This window comes from Pelodiscus sinensis, chromosome 17 (assembly GCF_049634645.1).
Source record: "Pelodiscus sinensis isolate JC-2024 chromosome 17, ASM4963464v1, whole genome shotgun sequence".
NCBI lineage: Eukaryota > Metazoa > Chordata > Testudines > Trionychidae > Pelodiscus > Pelodiscus sinensis.
The window spans coordinates 2,301,898-2,318,583 of record NC_134727.1 but is presented as its reverse complement, the minus strand read 5'-3'; the positions used below and the strand labels follow the sequence as shown (position 1 = coordinate 2,318,583).

Below are 16,686 nucleotides of genomic sequence, written 5' to 3'. Positions count from 1 at the left end.
GAACATCGCAAGGACTCCTTCACTTCCTCTCCTCTCCGGATTTCAGCACTGGTTTCTGGAGAACAGCGGTCACTCCCAGAGCTCTTGCTGCCCTGCTGGAACAGGCTTGCTTTCAGAGGGCTACCTCACGCCTCGCCTTCAAATATTTTGCAGGCAGACCTGTTTCACAAACCATTAAGACCACAGTACACTCTGCGAGAGCTCTGTTTTGCACCGGCTCTTAATGCGGTCTCAGACCCATTTTCCCATAATCAACAGAACAGAAGCTATCGGGTGATGAAATGTATTTTCACAGGTCTCTGCTGGTCCGTGCTGTGTTCACCGGGAGCGTTATAAAAGAGTAATTGGCTGTAATTACGGAGGGCATTGTATTTACTGGACTCTTATGCAGCACTTCATCTCACTCATGCACGGGGCCAGCCTATAACACTGTTTTAACTAATTCCAACATATTTAAATAGCCAAGAGAACCAGCTTACAAACCACAAATTGTATATGTACCTGTAACATATGATAAAAAAATTGAAAACTATTTTAACCAAACTCTTGTGGTCTGACTATAAAATGGGAGTTGCTGGCTCACTGCAAAAAGTCATTTTCCCTCTTTTGGTATTCACCTTGATGGAACTGACCTCCTTAGCGCTGGTCCACCACGTAGTAATGTAACACGCCCAGCTTCGCATGTGTGTACACACCTGCCAAACTGACACTTCCACGTCAGGCACCTGCGGCAGTAGGATCCAGCCTGCAAACACTTATGCCTAAATACATTTGTGAGCCTTTAAAAGTGCCACAGGACTCCTTGTTGTTTATACTGAAACAGACTAACATGGTGGTTGCTCCAAAAAGTGTGGGTTGTTCTAGCGTCAGGATTCTTGCTTCAGCTGGTGAGATCCCAAGTTCAAACCACAGAAAAGCCCTTGCAGAGGGGAAAGGCCTGGATTTAAATTTCTGGGATAATATGGTACACAATCCTCTTGCAAGGAGGAAAAAGCAATGATAAACGAGAGGCAAGGTACGTCCACTGTGTGCATGAAATGAACGGTCCAGGTTCAAAGCACTAAGGAAATCCATCTCACACGGATGCTGCTGAGTCAGCTCTGGCGATGGGCAAGCGGGATCCCAGGATGATATTACGACCGCTGACGGTTTTCTCGGGGGCCGCGTGCTGGGCTTGCTCTGCGTAGCGCTGGCGTGGAGTGCAGGGTGTATAAACTCCCGGGAAAAGGCGATGAGCCGGGCCAGGCAGCACATGGGAACCTGATCCTGCATTCCTCAGAACGCTGCTGGGCGCCTGCCAAGGTTTTCCTACCTCGTAAGGCCCAAGAGGTTGCTAAGTGCCTCATTTGCACAGAGAGGAATGCACTTAAATCCAGGTTTCTGCAGACATGCCCATTTTTCACTCTCAGCCTGCTCCCTTTTTTCCTTGTAATAAGTAAAGGAGTAAGCAGGCCTGACAGGGTCTTGAGATCTACCAGTGCCTGGCGGGAGGGAAGTTTGGTTTTCATCACACCCAGCCTCCTGTTGGCCCGTGCATGCAGTGTGCAAGGGCTTGCACCAATGTATGCACGGTGCAAGGACTTGCATCACGGCTGGTGTGCAAATATGGGCTCAAAGGCAGACCCCCCCAAAATAAAGAACTAGTGCAACCCATGTCTAGGTATGCACGGTCTGGCCTGGATGATGCCTTTCCACAGGGCAGCTTTCTTCCCTTGAGTTTCTTAGCTTTATTCGTAGACCCCTGGGCCGATACAGAATTTGCATCCACATCTGTATCTGCAAAAATGAGCTGCAGATTTCCTCCCTGACGTTCGCGGCTGCAGATACCCGCGGCTACAAAGCGGATAGCCGCAAGTTTGCTGGGCTCTAGGTACAAAGTTTGCATCCACCTCCACATTCATATCCACAAAACATGAGCTGCGGATATCTGCCTCCCCCTCTGCAGCTGCGGATCTAAAGCACGTATCCACAGATTTGCAGGGCTCTATTTACTTGGTAGCTGGACTCGCTTTTACATCCCTGGACTTGTCAAGAGTCACTGGCCCATCAGTGGCTCGGCTCGGCCTCTCTCCCTCTCCCTCCCTCGAATGATCAGCTTTGGAAGGACCCAAATCCGCTAGCTGCCTCTCCCAGCTAGGTAGATATTTCTCTGCTCTCCTGTCGATATCTCATCATATACACAGCTGATATCTGACCTTCTCTGGCTCCTCCACCCTTCAGTAAGCAGCTTCATCTGTTCTTCTGGATCTCTGCTCAGCTCCTGCAAAGGAATTTTTATTTGGTAAGGAATCTGGGGAGTTTAGTTTTAATATGGGTTGTTAACAGGATTAGGGATGTGATCGACTAGTCACTTCCCTCCTCCCCCTTCCCCCCCAGAAAGAGGCAGCAAGGGGGGGAAGCGGAGGGGGTACTTCAGAGTGGTGTGGAGCCTGGGGCCAGCCCCCATGCTCCCCATGGCATCTCAAAGAGGCAGCACCGCATGGAGACCAGGATCAGTGTGGGGAGTCCTCAGCTGACCCCGGGCTCCACGCAGCAATTTTGCGCTAGGTCTGTTGCTGCACTGCAAAGGCGGAGGCGCCCTATCGACTAATCAAATAATTGATGCAAACTGCAGCGACTATTCAATGACTCGACCTGGAACGTCCCTACACAGAATTTGAAGAATGTGAATGGTTCAAGCAATGGCTTTGCTTTCCCCCATCCCCACATCTTCAGCTTCCCTTTCACAGGGATGCCCCAAGAGAGCCACCATGTGGGGTTCAGGGATTAGGCTGAACTATCCCAGAAAGGGAAGCGACTCTCTAGGCAGTAGCCCTGCAGAGAGGGATCAAAGGGTCAGAGTGGACCATAAGCTGCATACGAGTCCAGAGAAAAGCAACACAAATGATGAAAGGCCGAGAGAACATGAGCGATGAGGCAACACTGAAAGAATTGGGCTTGTTTAGTTTGGAAAGGAGAAGACCGAGAGGGGACATGAGAGCAGTTTTCAGGTATCTAAAAGGGTGTCACAAGGAGGAGGGAGAAAAATCACTCTCCTTGGCCTCTGAGGACAGAACAAGAAGCAATGGGCTCAAACTGAAGCAAGGAAGGTTTAGGTTGGACATTAGGAAAAACTTCCTAACTGTCAGGGTGGTTAAACACTGGAATAAATTGCCTGGGTAGGTTGTGGAATCTCCATCTCTGGAGATATTTAAGAGCAGGTTGGACAGACACCGGGCAGGGATGAGCTAGAACAGTGTTTCTCAACCAGTGGTACCAGTACCTTTAGGGGTACTTGAGAGAAATCTGGGGTGTACATCAACACGACTGAATTTTGGAGAAAACTGAATGTGTGTGTTAAGTTTTACAGCATTTTATTATTTTTTGTACATTTTACACCCAAAAATTTCATTACCCGCCTGGTTACAATTAAGTTGTTTAAACAAATGTGTTGCAATGGCAGAAAAAATGTTGTATGTCTGAAAACTGTAGGTACTGGAGGTACTTACAATTTTTTTTTAAAGGGTTACTTTATAAAAAAAGGTTGAGAAACACTGCTCTAGAAGGTGCTTGGTGCTGCCGTGAGGGCAGGGGAATGGACCTGATGCCTTTCGAGGTCCCTTCCAGTTCTAGGGTTCTAAGATTTTGTGGGTCTCTCGCACCGGGAATGCGCCAACCATGGCTCTGCCACCCTGACCAGACTGGCAGCGCATATGGTGCCCGCCTTTTAATTCCACTCTATAAATACTTGTCTCTCGGAGTGCTCCTTTGCAAGCCTGTCCAGGGCACTTGACTTCATCTGGCACCAGACATGGGCCCAGGCCCGCTCCAGAGTTTGGAATTACAGGGCCCTGCAAGGTTCTCCCCTCTCGCTCCGGTGCCAGACGAGGGAAGGAAAATCTAGGGCCTTTGTGCATTCAGCTCGCCCGCAGAAAACTCATCTGTCTGCTCCTTGCAGGGAAGGGCTCCAGCGCTGTCCCAGCTCCGCCGCTCAGCCTAAGCACAACTAGCAGCCTGCCAAGGTGCTCGGAAATCATCAATTAGGTCAACAAGATCTCATAGAGCCTGCCTGCCCTGCAGCACCCCCTGCTGTGTCAGTGCGGTACTGCCACAACCCCCCTAGGCAATTTATTCCAGTGTTTAACCACCCTGACAGGTAGGGAGTTTTTCCTGATGTTCAACCCAAACCTCCCTCACTGCAGTTTAAGCCCCTTGCTCCTTGTCCTATCCTGAGGCCCAGGAACACAATGATCCCTGCCTCAGTTGCCCTTCTGAGGAAGCCCATAGCTGACTTCAGGCACGTCTGACCCAACAATGCCGTCCTAGTGGCTTGTTCACTGCAAGACTTCCCGCAAAAGGCTCCATCCCAAGTCCCAAATAAATAAAAGTGGGTCTGGTTTTCAGGGCTCCTCTGAAGCCTGCCCCATGGTTCTGCTCCCAGCCATCTCAGGGATTTCTTCTCAGTCTTTACATGTCTCCTTATAGCAGGAGCCTCGGCCTCTCCCCAACAGCTGGAGTAATTTAGGTAATTACTGTCCACCTCCTTACGAGGGGCCAAGTGTCTTTCAGCAGGTCCCATTCCCTCCTCACACTGAGGAGTTTGGCAGCCTTCACCTGCTGGTGTCTGCTCTCTATTCTCCCAGGCAGCCCCACCGATGGGGGGGAGGGGGCGCAATGAGGGAACTTACCTGGGGGCTCAGGCGATTTTAAAGGGTGTGGGCTCCCCCAGCTGCCGCCAGCAGGGCTAAGGCAGGCTCTCTCCCACCCTCACTCCGCACCTCTCCCGAAAACAGCCAGCAAGTCCCTGCGGCCCCTGTGTGGAGGGAGAGAGAGGGTCTCCGTGCACTGACTCCACCCTGAGCGCCAACTCCGCAGCTCCCATTGGCTGGTCACGGTGGCCAATGGGAGCTGCAGGGTGGTCCCTTCACCTAGGAGCCGCTGCCAGGGAGTGGGCCCATCACTTCTGGGAGCCAAGGCAAATGCTAACCCCCAGCCCCTTCCTGCAGCCCATACCCTGCACCCCAACTCCCTCCCAGAGCCTGACCCCTTGGCCCCTCCCACACTCAAACTCCCCCCTGAGCCTGCACCACCCACACGTCAGGCAGAACACGGCCACACGGATGTGGGGGCCCATTAGCTGGTCACCCTGGGCCCCAGCCTGCACCCCGCACTGGGCAGGAACCCTCGGACTCTCCACAGCACCTGCAGGCCTCCGCCTCGCCGGGGGAGCAGCACTTCCACTGGTCCCTTCTCCCAGCTCGTTTCCTTGGTTACGACACACCCGGCTCAGGGCCCTGCATGCTTACTAAGGGATCAAGGTCACTCCAGGGGGCGCTTGTGACGCGACCCTAACCTTGCCCTTTCCTGCCTTGCACACGCTTGCTCTTCGCACAACGCAGTGTTCTTGTGCTGCCTACCGGCTGCCACGCAGACTAGGCCCACTGTGCAATTTACCTCGATTTCACTAACGCCTGTCGGACGATCTCGCACCGGCGGCCGTGAATGGGATCCAAAATGCAGGCAATGCTGAAGAACAAACTAGACAAGGCCCTTCCTTCTCATTGGCTAAAAGTTGGAGTCTCATCCCTTAGCCCTGCTTGCATCCAAGGGACATCAGAGGTGACTGGTGTATCTTCCCCATGCTTCTAAATCCTTCAACCCTCCTCAGAGATCCTTCAAATTCCACCCAGCCACCTCCATCCTCAAGTTCATGCCAGTCAGGGAATGCCAAATTGCAATCTACGTCCCCCAGGGACTGCCCAACAGGTAGAAATGCTCTGATCATTATGCAAGTCATTGTTAGACTCTTTTTCCACCACAGGAGAGATGGGGAAGGGCTGGAACAGAGGCAAAGATCTGGTCCCCAGGCAGAAAATCCCTTTGGAAGAATAATTGGCCTCCCACAGGGCTCAGGCGAAGGAACAATTTAACATATTAGCTATGGACTGAGAAAACTGAACGAACTCCGTAGTCTCTGAACTGAGCGGATACGAAGCTAGGAATGAGTGGTGGTAGCAAGATTGCAGGAGGATTTAAAGATGTGAAGGGACCTGGGTGGAAGAAGAGCAGTTCCCCGTCAAGAAGTAGGATGTGCATCGTATCATGGCCTGGCACGCTACGGACTGGGCCTCTTACATTTCACTCAGGTTGGCAACTCACGCTAAACGTATGCAGCCATGGTGTTTCTAGTTATTTGTGTTTTCCAATTCTTCTGCTCCATAGCCAACACGGCCATCTGGGGATTGAAGACACGGTCATGCCCACCCATGTCCAAGTTTAAAAGAGTTGAGTGAAATTTAAGGTCTTTCCTCACAAGGTTTCTATGCAGGGGAGGGAAAAGTCATTGGTTCTTTTCAAAAAAATCAACCCACATTTGGGACAAAATTAAACTCCAATGCTATGTCTACACTGCACCTTCCTGAGCAAGAAAAACCCTCTTGCGCAAGCCGTTACACCTATTACTCGACAGGAAGAACGGCGTTGCACAAGAGGGTTTTTCTTGTGCAAGAAGGGGCAGTGTCGACGCTCCTTCTGGAGCGAGAGTCTCTTCTGAAAAAAATGATGGCTCATTATGTAGGCAAATGAGGCTCGGCGCTATTCCACGCTTAGCCTCATTTGCATATTACTTGCGCAAGAAGCCGTGAGTGTAGACATAGCCCAAAGGGAAAAGATGTCTTGGACATTAGCACTGGCCTGTTATGCACAACAGAAACGTAAACAGCTTCTGTCGAAACATCAAGTTTCATTAACATTGTTACAGTGAGAAAAGGAAAATATTGCTAGTCACAACAGCCATATGTAGATGGGCATCCCTACAATAAAACTGAGAAAACATGCTTGCTTTTAGCCTTAGAGCGCCAGCTTTTGCTGTAGGGCAACTTCCAACTGTACCTGCAAGAGATGCAGTAAGAGTGAAATCCTGCCCCTCCGAAGTCCATGGCAAACCTTTCATTTGAGTTTCATCATGGACTTCGAGGAGCCAGGATTTCACCAGATGTACTTGATCACTGATTCGATACTTACCACATTCTGCTTGGTTTAGATTTTTTTTTAAACCTGAAAAGGATCCCTTAAAATCTATCAATGAGAAAATGCTCCATAATTAATTATATGACTTCTGTAGCTAATCCTCAGTTCGGGATGTTAACATGCACTTAATTATGTGATTGTGTAACCACTGTAATTGAGGCTAGGGATGTGAAAGTGTAACACTTACACAGTTAACAGATGAGCCTGCAATCTGCTTTGGACTTAACTATTTTGAGCAGTTTAGTATAATCTGTAAGTTTTGTCCCCTCCCTGTTTATCACCTTTTCCATATTGAATGGGATTGGTCCCACTACAGACCTTCAGAGGGCACCAATCTACCTCCCTCCATTCTGAAAGCTTATCATTTATATCTATTCTTTGCTTCCTGTCTTTTAGCCAGTTACCCATCTCATGACAGATTACTTAAGAGCCTTTGGTGAGGGACCTTGTCAAAGGCTTTCTGGCAATCCAAGTACACTATATGCACTGGCTCCCCCTTGTCCACATGCTTGTTGACCCCTCAAAGAGCTCTAATAAACTGGGGAGACAGGATTTCCCTTTATTACAACCGTGTTGATGCTTCCCCACTAAAATTGCATTCAGCCATATCGCTAGCCATTCTGTTCTTCACTTTCAGCCTGTTTGCCTGGAACTGAAGTCAAGAATTGCCAGGGTCTATTGGTGCAGCTCAAGAAGCTCCTCTTCTCCTCCGCCTCCCCTCCGACCAATCACAAGAGGCAGGTTCACACTCCCCGAGAGGGCTGTCAGAGATCAAACGAAGGCCTTCCAGGCTAGCTATCCCAGGTACAGAACCATCCGAAGACGCTTGGGGGAGGGGGGGGCACTGAGTGAGGATAATGTCAGTTAATCATCCTAAATAGCCTTTTCAAGATAACGATTTGAAATACTCTGACATTTTAACTGCCCTGTGTGTCCAGAGCACTCCAGACTGCTCCGTGGCCATGCAATGTCACTTGCAGGCCCGTTAGCAAGCTACAGCTCAGGAAAGACGCATCCCTCCCTCACGAGGGCAAAGCAGCTCTTTGCAGTCTGGGCTTTTACCCGGGGAAGTCATAGACACACCCAGGAGCAGTTCATCAGTTCACAGGTGAGGTGAAGAGTCCAGTGAGCCTCGTGACTGGATTGGTTTTACTAACAAGTAGAGGGGAACTTGCTTGCAGTGGATAAATCATACCATGTTAGGGGCTGCAGAGGCGACTCGACAGAGACTGACAGTCCGCTTGCAGAAGCCAGAGGTATGTCAGACCGCCATGCGCCTGGTCTTCAGACAAACTGAGTACTTTGCTCCAGTCCCGCTAACTCAGCATTTTGTACCGACACTGGATTACAGGCAGCAGCAGAGAGGAGGACTGGCCAGCATCAATCTGCAGGATTTCTTTCTAGGCTCCAGACCACACCCAGAACATCAAGAACTCTATTTCAGTTCCGCCCTGATTCTAGGCTAAAAAAGTGTCTCGCTTGGCCTCTAGCTTGCTTTTGCAGTTTGGTTAGCCTCCTATTTTAATGTCTAGCTGCAATGAAGAAGAAAGAAAAGTAACAGCCATGCAAAACAAAATTACCCAGCAAATGAGGACCAAGCCACATAAAAACAAAATACAGGCAAAAAGACTGTCATAAGCTCCTGGTGCACTGCCACACTGTGCTTGTAAAGAGAAACTTCACAACTTCACCATGCACAATAAGTAAGCATCAGAGCTGTTCCAACAGCCACAACAGAGAGCACCAGCTCAAACCTACACCCGGCCTTCTTCTGTCATCTCTAGAATTGCAGCCACGCCAATTAGCCACTTAGTTAGATTATCTTAAATTTGAGTCATTTCTTAACTCCTCTATCGCTTTACCCCACACAGCTATTCTCTTCACCTCATTTTCCCCTTTCTCTACTACTACTACCATTGCTGCGGCAATTTATTCTCCTGAAGTGCTACATGCCAAACCATTTTTACAACAAACCTATAGTACTGCATTCTTAAACTGTGACTACAATCAAAATGACTGTGCTTGTGCTACAGCTGCTCTCATCAGCTTATTGCCTCCTGCTAACAGGTCCTACTGCAGCCTTGCCCCTTTTATAGGACTGTTTTTCCCAGCATGCCTTTCTGCAACTGGCCCTTTAAATTTGGCAGCCTCAAGCAGTTGCAGCTCTAAAGAAGCCATTTTCTAACTAGCTGTATAGTTTACTTTTTTGGTTGGTAAGTACCTCCTATGCTCGCCTTCCCTTTTTTTAGACTACTGAGGCGATGGCATATTCTCTGACTGCATCGCAATGATACTTTATTACTTAATGTATCTGCTCCAGGTGCACTTTTGAGGCTTACACAGTTGTTTTACTGGGAAAGGGATGTGGGTATTGATGGTTGGCATTGGGGACCCAGAAAAGCTACAAGAAACGCATATTGCTGTTGATAATACATAATATATATACTCAACAGAGCTGTGTGAAATGCACAGTCTGTGTTACTGAGAAGGATTGACAGGGTACAAAAGCTGAATTCTCAGATTCCAGGGCATGCTTTGTCAGGCTGGCATTTAGAAAAGTGAACATACAAACTGAATAAATTTGATTAGGAGGTTAATGACAATGGTGCACTGTTAACCTGTGGAACTCCTTGCCAGCAGATGCTGTGAAGGCCAGGACTTTAACAGGTTCAAAAAAAGAGCTAGAACTTGGGTGTTATCTGGGTTAGGCAGGGATGGTGTCCCTAGCCTCTGTTTGTCAAAGGCCGGAAGGGGTGATAGGGGAGGGATCACCTGATCATTACCTGATCTGTTCATTCCCTCTGGGGCAACAGGCACTGGCCACCGTCAGAAGACAGGACACCGGGATAGATGAGCCTCAGGCGGGGGGGAGGGGAGCAGCCGGAGTGTGCAAGGCAGGCCCCGGGGGGAGGGGGGACGTGCAGCCGGAGTGTGCAAGGCAGGCCCCGGGGGGAGGGGGGGCGGGCAGCCGGAGTGTGCAAGGCAGGCCCCGGGGGGAGGGGGGGCGGGCAGCCGGAGTGTGCAAGGCAGGCCCCGGGGGGAGGGGGGCGGGCAGCCAGTGTGCAAGGCAGGCCCCGGGGGGAGGGGGGGCGGGCAGCCAGTGTGCAAGGCAGGCCCCGGGGGGAGGGGGGACGGGCAGCCAGTGTGCAAGGCAGGCCCCGGGGGGAGGGGGGCGGGCAGCCAGTGTGCAAGGCAGGCCCCGGGGGGAGGGGGGACGGGCAGCCAGTGTGTAAGGCAGGCCCCGGGGGGAGGGGGGACGGGCAGCCAGTGTGCAAGGCAGGCCCCGGGGGGAGGGGGGACGGGCAGCCAGTGTGCAAGGCAGGCCCCGGGGGGAGGGGGGACGGGCAGCCAGTGTGCAAGGCAGGCCCCGGGGGGAGGGGGGACGGCAGCCAGTGTGCAAGGCAGGCCCCGGGGGGAGGGGGGGCGGGCAGCCAGTGTGCAAGGCAGGCCCCGGGGGGAGGGGGGGCGGGCAGCCAGTGTGCAAGGCGGGCCCCGGGGGGAGGGGGGCGGGCAGCCAGTGTGCAAGGCGGGCCCCGGGGGGGGGGCAGCCGGAGTGTGCAAGGCAGGCCCCGGGGGGAGGGGGGGCGTGCAGCCGGAGTGTGCAAGGCAGGCCCCGGGGGGAGGGGGGACGTGCAGCCGGAGTGTGCAAGGCAGGCCCCGGGGGGAGGGGGGGCGGGCAGCCGGAGTGTGCAAGGCAGGCCCCGGGGGGAGGAGGGGCGGGCAGCCGGAGTGTGCAAGGCAGGCCCCGGGGGGAGGAGGGGCGGGCAGCCGGAGTGTGCAAGGCAGGCCCCGGGGGGAGGGGGGCGGGCAGCCAGTGTGCAAGGCAGGCCCCGGGGGGAGGGGGGGCGGGCAGCCAGTGTGCAAGGCAGGCCCCGGGGGGAGGGGGGGCGGGCAGCCAGTGTGCAAGGCAGGCCCCGGGGGGAGGGGGGACGGGCAGCCAGTGTGCAAGGCAGGCCCCGGGGGGAGGGGGGGCGGGCAGCCAGTGTGCAAGGCAGGCCCCGGGGGGAGGGGGGGCGGGCAGCCAGTGTGCAAGGCAGGCCCCGGGGGGAGGGGGGGCGGGCAGCCAGTGTGCAAGGCGGGCCCCGGGGGGAGGGGGGGCGGGCGGCCGGTGTGCAAGGCGGGCCCCGGGGGGAGGAGGGGCGGGCGGCCGGTGTGCAAGGCGGGCCCCGGGGGGAGGGGGGGCGGGCGGCCGGTGTGCAAGGCGGGCCCCGGGGGGAGGGGGGGCGGGCGGCCGGTGTGCAAGGCGGGCCCCGGGGGGAGGGGGGGCGGGCGGCCAGTGTGCAAGGCGGGCCCCGGGGGGAGGGGGGGCGGGCGGCCAGTGTGCAAGGCGGGCCCCGGGGGGAGGGGGGGCGGGCGGCCAGTGTGCAAGGCGGGCCCCGGGGGGAGGGGGGGCGGGCAGCCAGTGTGCAAGGCGGGCCCCGGGGGGAGGGGGGGCGGGCGGCCGGTGTGCAAGGCGGGCCCCGGGGGGAGGAGGGGCGGGCGGCCGGTGTGCAAGGCGGGCCCCGGGGGGAGGGGGGGCGGGCGGCCGGTGTGCAAGGCGGGCCCCGGGGGGAGGGGGGGCGGGCGGCCAGTGTGCAAGGCGGGCCCCGGGGGGAGGGGGGGCGGGCGGCCAGTGTGCAAGGCAGGCCCCGGGGCTGCCGCCTGAGCGCCCAGAGCCGCCCCCCGTGCGGGCCGGGGCGCTGTGCAGAGCAGGGCCCGCCGCCTCCAGGGGGCGGGCTGGGGAGCTCCGCGCACAAGCCGCGGCCCGCAGGCTGGCGGGGGGCGCTCGGCGCGGGCCGTACCTGCTGCCGGGCGAGCCCGGGCTCGGGCCGAGCTCTCGGCGCGGGCGCGGCCCCCTCCCTGCCCGGCGCGGCGAGCCGCGGGGGGGCGGCGCACTGACGGCAGCGGTGTCAAGTGCGGAGCGCCGGGTTACGTGCCGACGCCGGGCTGCCACGACTCGCCGTCTGCGGGGGAGCGAGCCGAGCCGGGCCGGGCGGTGCGTGCGCTGCGAGCTCGGCCGGGCCTGCTGTGCCGTGCGCCCCCCGCAGCCCCGCGCGGGCCAGGGGCGCTCACCTGCCGCCGGGGCCCGCGCCCGCTCCATGTGAACGCCGAGCCCCGGTAAGCCCGCCGCCAGCCCCGGGCTCGCTCCCCCGGCCAGGGGCGAGCCGCATGAGCCTGAAGACCCCACTCGCCCCCCAGCCAGGCCGGCAGCCAATAGCCTGGCAGTCCCTGAGCCCTCCCCCGGAACGCTTCAGTGTCTGCGGGTTTACACGAGCAAAGCCCCCCCCCCCCCCCGCACACACCGGATCTAACTCCTGCCGTGTAAATCCAGGTTCTGGTTTGGCCTCAGTCAGTCGGATGGTTCCGGCTCTTGTGAAGGCAAAGCCTTTGAGCGGCTCTTGTCCTGCTTCCCCCTGAAATGAGTCTCCTTTCATGGGGGGGGGGGGGGAAATGTCTTTATTTTTGTTTGCTGTGGGAGCGTCGTGTTTTAGTGGGGGCCCCTGGGGCCCAGGAGTTCGGCTTCTAGAAACCAGCTGGTTCCGGGGCTTGGCGGTCCGAATGTGAACGCTCGGTTCTCACGGGACGGACGTGCCTGGTTTTGTGGGGTTCTGATCGTCCCAAGTTGTGCCTCGGTGGAGTCCCTGGGCCTGTATTTTATTTTATAGCAGCCTATGCTGAGCGGGGCTGCTTCTCTTGATGGTTCTCCTTTTGCCTCTTCCTGCGAACTGGGTCCTTTCCAGCTTGCTGTAGAGCAGTGTTTCTCAACCTTTTATAAAGTACCCCTTTTTCCAAAAAAATTGTAAGTACCCCCAGGACCTACAGGTTTCAGACACACACCATTTTTTTCTGTCATTGCAACACATTTGTTTAAACAACTTAATCGTGGCCTGACGATTGGTGATATTTTGGGGTGTAAAAAGTACAAAAATAATAAAACGCTGTGGAACTTAAAACAAAACTTCAGTTTTCTCCAACCTTCAGTTGTTGATGTACCCCCCAGACTTCTCTCAAGTTCCCCTAAGGGTACTGGTACCTCTGGTTGAGAAACACTGCTGTAGAGTGCATGGAAATTTGATGCGTTGATTTCGAGTATGAAAAGAGTTGCTGGTGGTTCTAAAGTTCACCGGGGATCAGCAAATCCTTTTAACCAACTCTAGGATCCGAAGAACATAGCGGGGTGTCTGTCTGTCTCTTGTGAAAGATTCTGGTTCTATTCCAGTGTCTACCAGGGTTGTGCTAAGGAACAGAATTTGATTCTGTTGTCTCAGTACTGATGGGTTATTTTTATGAAGAGTAAAACAAGTTACTTAAGTTCTATTTTCTGAGCTCCAGCTGTTCTGTGTTGAAGGTGTATTAAATATTTAGCTCCTGTCCCATTCAGTAGACACTGAGGTAGAGTAGCTATCGTGAGTCGAATCTGTTTGTCTCCGTTTTTTAAAACTAATTTACTATCATATATATTTTTCTCAGTCTGGGATTCTAGCGTTCTGTGTTTGTTATTAAAATGTATAGGGAATATTTAGCTCCTGTCCCATTCAGTAGTACACTAGGGTAGAGTAGATAGCATGAGCTGAATCCGTTTGTTTCTGTTTTTAAAATCTAATTTACTGTATTTTTTTTCTTAGTCTGGAATTCTAGCGGTCTGTGGCTTTTTTATTAAAATGTATTAATTAGTGTTAATGCAATCCCATAAGAAACCTATTGTTAAATTGTAGCTTGTACATTCTTCCACAATTTACTCTTTGCACATTTTTAAATGTTGCAAACAATGTAACCTTAAATCGTGAAATAGCTCCAAGATTGATTTATTAGGAAAATGTGTTTCATGTTGAGGTAGTAAAAGTTAAAAGTTAAGAGTACTTCTGAATTTGAGGAAGGTGGGTGTGAAATTTCTTCGTTGCTGTTGTCCGTAACAGAGGGACTGGTGGTAACGAGAGAGAATGGAAACATTTTGGCTTTAAGCTTTTTTGAATATTTGTTAGATATTTGCGAGTAGCAGCTACTAGTCTGATGCGTTAAATGTAAATTGTCTTTTTGACTTCAGAACTTCCATGTTCCGAGAAATTGGTGTGTAAAGTTTTGCGATTTGTGCTTTCAGTAAAACTTGTTCAGTTTCCGAGAAAACTAACAGCTTGTAAAAGGAGTTCACCGGATCCACACATGCAGCTTCTAAATATTTAACAGGGGTTGTCTTGTAAGTTGATTTTAATCGGGCTAATTAAACGAAATATATTGATTAAAACCAAAATATTAAATATTTCAACGAAAACTCTTGTACGAGGCTTTTTAAAATGGTTTGTGTTTTAATATTTTTCTTGGACACGTTTTCAATTTATTTTTCGTTTTTCCTCCAGTTTCTCTTCTCTATTCCTTATTGCTTACATCTAACAATTTGTTTGGAACAGACACAGATTAGCTTTCGAACTCCCTACACTAGGTTTGCTGATCAGTTGTCTCCCATAGCTGTCCTGTAAATAAGATATTCGGTACTTACATTTTATATATTTCGTTTGGGATCCTTAACAGTGCCTGTTGTATTTTCCTGAAGTTCTTTTTTTTTTTTCGTTGCAAAAATTGGATCAGCAGTGATCGGTCATTATTTACAAGTTGTCACGACATCGAAGGGCAAAGCAGCTAATTTTAAAACGGTCACTTTGGAATTGGAATGAATAGACTGTGGCTGCAGACTGGATTCTGGTGAACTAACTTTCAGCTAGTTGAGCGGGTTTTAATCGCTTTGTGGTATTCCTGGGGAGCTTAGTTCGTCACGCACAACAAGGTGGCAATAACAGTGGGATCCAAACGCTCCAAATGTAGGTTTCCTAAAATCCGGCTGCCTAGACTGGCCGAGGCAGGTTCAGTCTGTTAGAATTCGGAGCCCCGCTCGGACGGGTGGCTAGCACCTGGGCTGGCTATGAACCTGGATTCTAGAAGCAGGCTAGATGCGCTCATTTAAGATGCAATTTTTATTTTTCCAGCAGAACTAAAAATTAAAAATTTCGTTTCGAACTAGCCAAACACTTTCAATTGGGCCGGTGCTGCGCGTAGCCTCCGCGGGCTGCGCCCACCCAGCTGGCGAGCCGTAAGTACCGGAGTCCAGCAGCTTTCCGGGGGTTTCGACGCCAGGTCGTGGTTCAGGGGCGACTGGAACGGGGCAGACGTGGCTTGAAATCTGGCTTTTCAAATCGGTCGGCGGAGCAGTGGCTCGGGCGGGTCCCGGCGGGACATGCTGGGCGTGGATGCACTGAAGGGGACTAGCGCCGCGGAGCTGAAATCCCGGGGGAGCGAGAGGGGGCGGGCGGCGCTGCAGATGCCGCCGGGGGGGAAGGGGGGCGGGCTCCCTGGCGAGGTTAGATCTCGTACCACAGAGGCGCTCGTCTTAGCTGTGCGCGGCCCCTGGCTCCCTTCCCCGGGAGAAATATTTGGGCTCCATTCCCCGCTCCCGAGATCTTTTCCAGGTGCTCGCTTAGAGGGATGGGAGCGTGACAGCGCAGTCCCGATCCTGGGTTTTGGCTTTTAAGGCTTGTCCTCAGCAAGTGCAGTCGCTGTAGAAGTGGCGGACGCCCAGGGGCGTGTGAATGCCCAGTTGGACAGGGCGTTCCTTGGCAGCCGGCAGCCCCCCTCCCCCCTCGCTCCGCAGCCGGCTCGCCGCCGGGGGAAGCAGGCTGTAAAAGCGGGCTTTGGCCTGGGTCAGGGCGGCTCGCGAACCCAAGTCCCGAGGGGCTGGGCTTTGGGTTGGATCCGCCAGACGGCTCCGGAGTCACATCGAATAACAACTCCCGCCGTGGCGCCAGCGCCACCCCGCGCTGACTTTCTCGCCTGCCTCCTTAGCCCGGTCGCCCCGGCTAGGATAGATGGAGCGCGCCGAGTTTGGCTGGGGCAGGCGGCAGCAGCCCCTCCGAGGGGCTCCGGCGGGCGGGAGCGATGAGGCTGTGGAGCGGGGGCAGCGGGGAAGGGAGCCTGTGCCTGGACTCCCGGCGGTGGTGCGGGGAGTGGGCTCTGGAGAATGCGCAGGGGGCTGCGCTCCCGCCTCGGTCGCGCAGCTGCTTTGGGTCCCGCAGTGTTTCCCACCAAGGGCCCCCCACGTCTGCGCCCTCACTGGCTCTGCGGCCGTGCCCTGGCCCGACGGGGTGGCTTGGTCCCCCCCGGCTCGGCGGTCTGCAGTGCGGCTCGGGCCATGCTAGAGCCTGGGCTGCCCCCGGGAGCTCCCCGAGCTGGCGCTGCCGTGGAGGGGTTTCTATCAGGCCCAGGGGCGCAGTTTGGTTCGCTGGCTCTCCACGGCCAGGCCGGGGCACCTGCCCTAGGCCAAGGGCCTGTTCCCCGACCCTGCCGCCCAGCCAGCCTCCTAGCTGTCCAGGGTACCGCTCCCCAGCCCAGCCCACTGGGGACCGCCGGGCCGGGAAGTGCCGGGCATAGTTACGGGATGAAGTTTCTCCCCTCCTGCGGGTTCCTCCCTCCGATTTCTCATCTGGGGCGGAAAGGGGCCTGAGTCACCTCCCGCTCCAGGCCCGAGTAAGCGGGGGGGGGAGCCCTGGACCCCGCACCCCCAGCGCAGAAATGCGAGCCGGGCGGCTGTGGCAGTGGGGGGGGGGGGGGGGGGGGGCTGTGCCGGGCATGGCCAGGCGGGGCTGGCATGGGCCACAGCCGCTCTGCTTTCCCGGGGTGTGAGTGGGGGGCTGTGCCGGGCATGGGGGGGGG

At 54.6% G+C, this 16,686-nt stretch overlaps 1 protein-coding gene and 1 long non-coding RNA gene across 13 annotated transcripts in view; one reads left to right on the top strand and one right to left on the bottom strand.

Annotated features, from left to right (window-relative positions):
- Positions 1 to 354: 354 nt before the first annotated feature.
- LOC142818697 (uncharacterized) lies at positions 355 to 11,882 on the bottom strand. Its single transcript, XR_012896288.1, has 2 exons — positions 11,790 to 11,882; positions 355 to 2,260 (listed from the first exon to the last, which is right to left on the bottom strand). It is a non-coding gene; the product is annotated as an uncharacterized LOC142818697 (long non-coding RNA).
- Positions 11,883 to 11,969: 87 nt separating this feature from the next.
- The window catches only part of LOC106732606 (transcriptional activator protein Pur-alpha), a 46,248-nt gene continuing 41,531 nt past the window's right edge, over positions 11,970 to 16,686 (top strand). For all 12 annotated transcript variants that reach the window (XR_012896286.1, XR_012896285.1, XR_012896284.1 and 9 more), the window contains exon 1: positions 11,970 to 12,105. The gene's annotated coding sequence lies outside the window, so the exon portion shown is untranslated. The remainder of the gene's footprint in view (positions 12,106 to 16,686) is intronic.